Raw genomic sequence first — 9840 nt, 5'->3', positions numbered from 1 at the left:
TGGGGCGCTGGAGCATTTCTCCCCGGGCCTCCATTGAAAATTGGCTTTGTTCCAAGTCTGACTTTCCCGGTTAACAAATCTTAAAATAAATAAAAGATCACAGCTGTATGGAGTCAGAGATGCACCGATACTGTGGCCGTAGGGTGTAGCATGGTGAGAGAGAGGTGGATGAGGGAGCACGGCAGATGAGAAGAAAGTGAGGGCAATATTGAGACAAGATGGTATACGGGGTGAAGGAGGTATGAGAAAGAGAGTTAGTGCAACAAAGAGGAGGAGTGAGTTGGAGAAAAAAAAGTTTGAACAGTGAGAGCAGTAAAACAGGCGGAATGGGAAAAATGCAAAGATATAGCCATGGGAAGTGGAGAGGAAAACAAAAAAATATCTAGCCAATAATGTTCTTAACAAAAAAGGAAAAAAAAACTAAACAAAAATCCAGGCACTACTTTTTTAAAAGCATGCTGAAATTAACATAGCAAAAGGTACAGACCTCATAAGTCACAGTATGAAGTATCTTGGAAAACAGAACATTTGCTTTGCTTTCACTTGAGTAAGTGTAGACTACTCAAATAACTAACAGCACTAAAATTCATTCACTTGAGTAAGTATAGACTACTCAAATAACTAACAACACTAAAAAGAAACGATCAGAAAAAAGGAGCAAATGTACAGCCTTACCCTTAGAATAGAAAATAGGCAGTTAAAACACTTACTAGGCGAGCATACCATTCATTGGCAGGGGTACAGGTAGGAAGTTTGGAAAATGGCACCACAGGTAATGATATAATCTCCATTTCTGTTACAGAGAGAAGAGGAGGAGCCTAAGAGAAGGAAATAATACTATATTGTGAAGGGGAAAGTGTGCTGTGGTGGCATGCGGGGTGGGGTACAAAAAAGTATAGGAAATAGTACAGGGTCCTCTTAATAGTTACTACGATTTACTACGGTTTACCACTGACTATCAGATTGTGTTAAGAGATAATGGCAGTAGAGAGTGGCAAAGCCTGTAGAGAATGTCTTTACACATTGGCTAACTTGGAAGCCACCTAGAGTACTGTTTGATTTGAGTGCTTTCCTGATATTGTTTTAAAGAAACATCTTTTTACGTTAAATAACAGTTCGCAGAGTTCTTTTCAAAGAAGCTATACATGATGCATCTTGGGCAGGAGATGCTGTACATCTGACCACCTTTTTTTGGGGCTTACTGCTCTGTCCCACCCACAGTCTACTTGATTTGTTACCTAGACTTTCAGTGGTAGAGAGCAGAAAGCCTGCTTGTTTGAATATGTAAAATGGATTGTATGGCCACAGTCGGAAGAGGCACAGAAGTTTCAATTTGTGGTAGTGTAAAGCAAGATGTTTTTAATATTCCTGCACTGACTGATATGGGTGGTGGACAGTTTTGTAGGACTAGGATAACAACCCTGTGTGCACAACGGAGTTGAAATGCATTAACTATTTTTTTAAATTTTATTACAGTCAGCAAATCAGTTATAATACCTGGTTATGGAGTGGCTGTAAGTAGCTGGGAATGACCCTGCTGGCATTTGCTCATTATGGCTTTGCAGGACTAATTTGATTTGTGGGTATTAAGATGGAATATTTTGGCTGTTTCTGTGAAACAAATGTGAAATCCATTACTGTGGCCATTATTAAGTGGTGCTAGGATTGGCAGGACTGTTGTGCAAAATAAAGCTGGAGTACATTAGAGGCTTTTATTTTTTTATTCCAATCAGGCCTCTGAGGTGCACCCAATTAAAGTGGCTGTAACTATTGGATAGATAGGGGATCTGTTTCTGGATGAAAGCAACTAACCCTTTTCTTGCTTGCCAAGTTTACAATCCTAAATTTGGCTTTATATGATTAGTGTCAATTTCTTAAGGAAGTTGGATTACTGCATCTTTTTGTGAAATAAACTAGAAATACATAACTTATTTATTTTTTGCCATATAGCCAGAGTGTAGCTGGTTATCTGCAGAAGATGATGCTGATGGACCTTATCCTTGCAGGATAAGCATGCACTGGTGTAATACTTTGCTATGGTCATATTGTTGTCACAGTTGGATATCTGAAGTAGATACAGTCAGTAACAAGTCAGTAGCATGGCAATAACTGAGGACTATGGAGGCTGTTTGTGGATACACGTGACTTACCCCTGCTGCTGTTTGACTGTTATGCAGTCTATGATGTGATGTGGTAGGAGCAGTCTCTCCCAACATATTACATTTGATGAAATCAGTGTAAAGGTATCAGTTTTGGTGTGTTTGTACACACTCATGCTAAAGCGTGTTGTAGAAGATCTTAGTAATCAGTTGACCATAGCTTACTTTCCTTTCCATCACAGACAGACATCAAAATTTCCTAGGTGTTAGACTTGAACAAACTCTTTCCTGTATAACCATTGAACTAACTGTTAAGGTCTTGGCTCAACTGAAGCTGTATTACAAGATCACATCTTGTCATGAGCTGCCCACTTCGTGATTGCCAGAAACATCCTAATGCCTGAACTCTGATATTGACTGGATTCATTGTAATGCATTCACACTAGCCCATTTAGTGATTGCCAAAAACATCCTAATGCAAACTCTGATTTGCCCCCCCCCCCCCCCCATTCATTGTAATGCACTCAACTCACAATGCCCATAGAATTCAGAATAATGAGCAGATTTATTTGGTTATCAGACTACTTACTGCACCATTGCAAGCAGCTCAAAAATGCAAACAAATTAAATTGTCTGTATGTTACAGGGCAATACTTAGTACATTAATCTTCACCGTATTAAATGGAGGCTACTGTCCCTGTTTTAGAGAAAGCTCCCAATGCTAGAAAACATAGATGGACTTGGAAGCTGTCAGTATAATTTTTCCTTTGCATTGCCACCATTTAAATCTGCTGTGGAGGAGAGGCCCTTCTCTAGACTTTCTCTTGCTATTCGGAACCACTTGCCTCGTGAATATAAAAATCAAGAATCGGTTGTATGCTTCAAAGACTCTTAAATATCCAAAAATTTAGGTAAAAAGTGAAAGAAATAGCTACTTCAACAAAACAAATACAAACAGCACTTACAGGAAGAAGAATACTAAAACGTACAAAACCGGGGACATACCGTAAAATCACGAATGCTTAACTAATTCAACGCATTTTCGTTTCTCAGTCTGAGACTTCATCAGATGCTGAAATCAATGCAACCAACTAATTTATATACAGTTAATCAGGCCACCAATGGAAAAACATTTTTCCATTCCAGTGGAGCGTGTTCTCAGTGTACATACATTTATGATAAAGAGGCAATATATATAATGTATATTAGCAGTAGGAATAAACTCGTAAAGGGAAAGAAACATTGCAACTGTATTACAACAGAAATAGAATGTATTGCCGTATGTGAAAAGAATTTATGAACAGTATTATGATATACAGAGTAGGCATGAAAACAGTGCCCTTTTAAACATATGAAAGCATGTATCGGGGCTAAATTTTAGTTTTTTGTGTTAGAGGAGATTCAAAAAGATTTAAGAGGAGGGCCATGGGAAGCAAGAATTGAGTATAAAGAATTATGGTGGCAAATCACCTTAGCACCCAGTGTCTTCTCTTGCCTTAATGAGAAAATTTCAATAGCCCTAATTCTCAAGTTGAGAGCAGCTAAGTTATGGATTAAATTAAAATAAAAATGGTTTGCTGTAGATATTTATTTAGTCTTTCAGACATATAGAATGATCAGTTTCTTTGACTGTATTTGTCCACCAGATGGAGTCATTTATTCATAAAAGGTTAGGTTTAGGCAACAGAATTGTTGTTGTTTCTTTGTCTTTTCCCGGTTAGGGATTGCCACAGCGGAACTCCGTTCCGCTAATGATTGGCAGTAGATGTTTTACATGTCTCTTATACAGAGGATTTGAACAAATCGCCAATCATAACCACATTACATGTTCAAAACATGGATGCTAAGACATTCAACTGGAAAGCAAAGCTTAAGAGTTGAATCTCAACATCCTTGTTAGGAACATTATAATAAAGGGTTATGATTGGAAACCCCACCATAATTCTTTGTAGTACATGGAACTTTATCTACTAGTTAGAGAGTAAAAAATTCATGTAAGTATTTTGCTGGCTTTCAAAGCCATAAAGCACTTAGCCCATTAGTCAGAAAGTTTGAGAGTCTGTTGTATTAAGAAGTGTTGGATACATATTACTGACACTTACAGGCAAAAACAAATCAGTTTTTTATTCTACCACTGTTGTGTGCTGGTCAGCACTGGCAGGTTTAACTGCCTGTCAAAATACCTGATGTTAGCAACTAAAGCGGGGGGTGCTTAAGATTAAAGATTGGCTGTCTCCCTATAGAAAGACTTAACTGATTTGTTTCTTTCCAGATATCTGAGTGTAATTGTCGCTTTCTATGCACTACATGTTAATGGGGTACATAGGGATAAATTGTTGCATTTCTGTTACTTGGCCTCTGGTTGTGGCTGAAAAGGGTCAGTAGACCAGCACATCTACCTGGTAATCAAACCATTCTAAGTATTTTTTTCTGCATTTTTGACTTTTTAAGCCTTTTGATTGCTATTTCTGCCTGTTTTATTCTGCTATTACCTGTTTTTACTGTTTTTAATAGCTTTAATTGTTTGTTGCACTTGCTTGTTTAAGTTTTGCTTAAAAGTTAAACAACAGGCTAATACACTCAAGTGTACTAGCTTTTGATAGCATTTAGTTGAAAAACACAGCATTTATTGTATTTTCTGCCTATCTGAAAAAAAATTTGAAAAAAACAAAAAAAATACTCTTGTTTTCCATACATTCCTAATAGTTTGTTCCAGTGATCAGATTTGCTGATCCCTGGGCTTTGTCTTGGTTCCTGTGTTTCTCCATTTTCCTTGTTTGGTCAAGGGGTAGTTTCTTTACTCACTAGTGGGAGTAGGGAGTACTGAGCTGCCTGTTTGTCCTCAGAGGAGTGGTTTAAGGCAGTAACTTGTAGTTTATTGGCCATTTTGGGTCATTTCCTGTCTTTTCCAGCCCCTGCTATAAAGCACGCTTTAGGGCGATTTAGCTGAGTTGCCACGTTGCACACTAGGGCAGCCCGGTTAAGCAGGTTTAAACTATTCGGGCTACCTAAAGTCCACTCTTCAAATTTTCCCTTAAAACTACCTTCCTCGAACTATACTACTGATCTATTCAGCGTATCCTATAACTAAAAGATCATCTCTACTTGACTCCAAGTAGACTATTCTCTATCTGTTAAACCTAGCACTTGCTCCTACAGTACTTATTACCTTGATACGGCACTCTTATAGATAGCACCCCAAAAAGGCAAACCCCCATTTCTCGGTCACCCACGTCCCTGGAATCTCTTTTAAAGTTTTTTGTCTAGTCCTTCTAGCATGTCGAGGATCAGTTGCTAGTGTCCTCTCCTGCTCAGCTGGTGAACCTGGGAATATTGAGGCAATGTTACAATTGCCTCATGTACACAGAACAACCCTCTCCTCCTCCCACAAAACACAAATACATGCGAGAGATGCAACTATACGGCCAAACTGGAGGCAGAGCTCTCTCAACATAGGACTGGCAAGACCAGTCAGGAGGAGAAGGTTACCACACACACTATAGACCCAGTCTCACATAGTACCATCACAACCTCAAATCACACACATAAACACACAAAGACATACTCGGAGGCTCTGATCAAAAATCTACCAAAACAGCAGAGGCCACCAAAGCAGACACCCAAACAACCACCACCTCAGAACACAACACCTGCAACACATAGACCTCACAGTCAGAGTGTCAAACAGTCACAGCCCTTAAGGCCAAACACAATGCCTGACACACTAGTCATTGGTGACTCCATAGTCAGACACACTGACTCACCAGACTGAGTAAGGAGAAGGTCACAGTAAGCTGCCTGTCGGGCGCTAGAATCCGCCACATAACGCAAGCACTCAGGTCTCTCAACAGCAGGTACAAATACGACTCAGTCATTGTCCACGCTGGTGTAAACGACCTGAGACGTACCTCCTTGGACTACATGAAAAGAGACATTGAGGAGCTCTCTGATTATGTAGCCCAGGCAGGTATGACCCTGACCTTGAGCAGTATCCTACCTTCAGCAAGAATGATGCCACAATACAGAGATAAGATGATCAGCTTTAACAATTGGCTTAAACTCTGGTGTCATTCAAAGGGGATCCAATGTCTGTCTGCCTGGGATGACATGCTGGACAAGCCATGCTGCTTCAAGGGACGGCTTGCATCTGTCACCCTGGGATTCGGATATTGGCAAAGGCTCTTGCCACCCCCATAGTGCCTTTTTTAGGCAAGGCTCAAATTCTAAACCTACCATCCTAGAACACAAAAAAGGAAAAAAACTAAGGGTAATGCTGCTCAATGCCAGAAGTCTAAATCTCAAAATGCACGCACTCAAGGCCCTTCTCAGTATGGAGAACATCGATGTCTGTGCTGTGACAGAAACCTGGTTCAAGGCTCCTGAGAGCACCCCAGCACTATCAGTTTTTACCTCATATCATGCGTTCCGGCCCCAAAATCCGGACAATACCAAGAAAGGAGGGGGGGTGTCCATATTCATCAAGGACACCCACACCTCAAGACTGGTGGCAACGCACGATGCATCGGAGACCATCCAGGTGCAATTAACCATAGGCAAGACTGCTCTGCAAATTGTAGCATGTTACAGGCCACCCTCACAAACTCAGGAACCTCGCATGGCCTTCCTGAAAACACTAGAGGGGATAAATGTATCACCAAACACCATCATACTAGGTGACTTCAATTACCCTAATATAGACTGGGAACACTACTCAAGCCCAAACACCCTAGCCCAAAAGTTCCTGGAATTCATAAACTCAAATGCCATGGAACAACTAGTCACCATCCCCACAAGAGGAGAAAACATACTTGATCTCATCATCACGAACATGGGAGCACAATGTTCAACACCGGAAGTATACCCCTCACTGGTGAGATCAGATTACAAACTAATCTCGCTGGAGGTCCTCATCCCACCCCCACCTGAAATAAAAAAGACCACAGTAAAGAACTTCTCAAAGCTGACTTCACACTTCTAAAGACTAGTGTGGTCTCCTTTAAGGCCCCGAGGCGGAAAACAGTACTCAAGCCGCTGAATCACTTACAAATGCCTTCTACCAGCACCTGCAGGACTGCATGGATAAGGCAATCCCAAGCAAAACAAAGACTCTTTGTACCAAAGGCAAGCGTCCAGTCTGGTGGACCCCAGCCATAAACAAACTCTACAACAAAAGGAGGAAGCTACTACAAGATAGAGCAAAATCCTTAAAAGGTAAGACACCCTTGATCACTATAAGTAAAAAGCTAAGAGCTCTCATAAAATCATCCAAAGCAAATTTTGAGAGAAAAATAGCTAAAGACTCAAAAGACAATCATAAGGCCTTCTTTAGCTATGTTAGAAACCTGGGAGGAAACTCCCAGATATGCTCAGAACTAGTTCAAAATGATGTGAAGATTACTGATCCTACAGACATTGCCAACATACTGGCTGACAGGTTCAGTGCAAACTTCTCCCCCCAAAAAGAGAGATACCTTTACCAAGCGATTGCAGCCCCCCCAAACATCTCCAACGCTCAAGTGAGAACTGCTCTCTCCAAAGCAAAAAACACAGCATCCATGGGACCTGATGGTGTCCCCGGCTGTGTGCTCCACGAACTCAACGAGGAATTAAACCCACAGCTAGGACAGCTGTTTAATCATAGTCTTACCTCTGGATACGCACTCCAGGAGTGGCGCACTGCAACTGTGGTCCCACTTCACAAAGGCGGTGCCTCCACCGACCCTGGAAATTACCGGCCCATTAGCTTGACAAGCCTTATCTGCAAAGCCATGGAGAGGATCATAATGGACCTCATAAATAAAGACATAGGGAACTTGCAGACTTTGGATCCATCCCAGTTTGGCTTTGTCAAAGGCAGATCATGCCTTCTAAACTTGGTTGACTTTTTCAAACAGTCACCAAAGCCATTGATGAGGGAAAGGCAGTCCATACAGCCTACCTCGATCTGGCGAAGGCCTTCGATACAATACCCCACTCGGGTATCATTGAAAAACTCATCAGCTTAAATGTTAACCCATACATCACAAGATGGGTTGCAAACTGGCTGAGTGACAGAACCCACAGGGTCAGAGTTGCTGGCGCCATGTCAGACTCAAAGCCTGTCACAAGTGGTGTACCACAGGGCTCAGTCCTGGGCCCCCCCTTTTTTGGCATCTACTTTTTCCAAGTACAAACAAACACAGGGGGGTTTTGGCTGACAAAGTTTGCAGATGACTGCAAACCGGGCGCCCTAGTAGAAAACACATCTGACACAGATATCCTTCAGAAGGGTCTCACAGAAAGCGGATAACTGGTGCCAGAGCCATGGCCTAAAGTTAAATGCCAAAAATGCATAGTCATACCCTTCGGGAAAAACAAGGTTACCCCTAGCTACCAAATAGGTGGCAATCCACTGAGCACAGAAGAAGTTATCAGGGACCTGGGGACCCAGGTTGATAGTAGTCTGTCATTCGACACCCATGTAGCTAAAGTAGTTAGGAAGACCTTCTACATTGCCCACCTTATCATGAAGGGATTCTCATCTAGATCAAGGGAGGTCATAGTCTCGCTATACTCATCACTCATCAGACCAATGATTGAGTACAATGCCCCATTCGGAATGTATCTGACCCGACACTTGCAGCAGCTGGAGAGGCCACAAAAGTTCCTCACCAAAGGATAAAGGGTCTCAAACATCTGTCCTATGCTGCCCGACTGAAAGAACTCCAGCTCTATTCAGTCGCTTACCGCTTGCTCAGAGGTGACCTTTGCCTAACATACAAGGCCATGTCAAACCCAGATTTGATGAATATGCTTCACCCCAAAAAATCTAGATCCGTCAGAGCCACAAGGGCGGGAGACTTAAACCTCGACACGGCTATTAATAGGACGTGCTGGAGGGATAGATTCATCACCCAAAGACTCCCTATGCTGTGGAACAAAATTCCAGTATATGTGAGGCAGAGCACCTTGCTGGCCTTGTTCAAGAGAAATCTTGACCAATGGATGGGAGATCGCAGATATACCCCAGGGATTACCTCAGTGTCACTGCTCGACAGAGGCACAGCAAAATAATGGGTATAGTTCCCCATACTAAAGGGGTGGCGTAAGCCACAAAACTATGGGCTAGGCTTGTAAATGCCCTCGGGCAGATAGCCTAGTATGAACCTATGAACCTAACCTATGTAAGTCAGTAAATAAAATGCAGAGTAAGTGGTTATCTTGAGTAGCTTTACCTCTAACAGCACTTGGGTCTGTGAGTTCTTGGCTGCAACTCTTTCTATGTGACGTGTGCATGTCCTCACTGTATTTTGTGAATTGTATCTGGGTGGTGAACTTCTTTTCAGCACTCCAAAGACGTAATGTAGTTTAAGTGTCTTTCCTCCAGTTTACCTGTAGATGTCTGTGTGTCTGCAACATTTATTTATTTATTTTACATTTGTTGACCGGGCTAGTCTAACTGGACATATGTCCATTTTCAGTAGAGGCCTGGGGAGAAAAGCTCCAATGGAATAATACATGTTTATACAGCAATAGGCCATACAAGATTAGAATTAAAAAAACAAAGTTAGACAATATATGCAATGTACAACTATGATAGAAGCAAACAGAGAAATAAGTCCTAATGTCTTTGAACAAAGAAATAATAATAAAAATATATATATATTTTTTTTTTTACCGTGGTCATACTGTGTATATGAGATAACATTTTACTAGATAGATATTAAGAAATGGAAAGTTATGAGGGTATAGGGTAAGAAAA

This window comes from Protopterus annectens, chromosome 15.part0 (genome assembly GCF_019279795.1).
Source record: "Protopterus annectens isolate FY-2018-M chromosome 15.part0, PAN1.0, whole genome shotgun sequence".
NCBI lineage: Eukaryota > Metazoa > Chordata > Ceratodontiformes > Protopteridae > Protopterus > Protopterus annectens.
The sequence above is the reverse complement of the archived record's forward strand: the minus strand, read 5'-3'. Positions refer to the sequence as shown.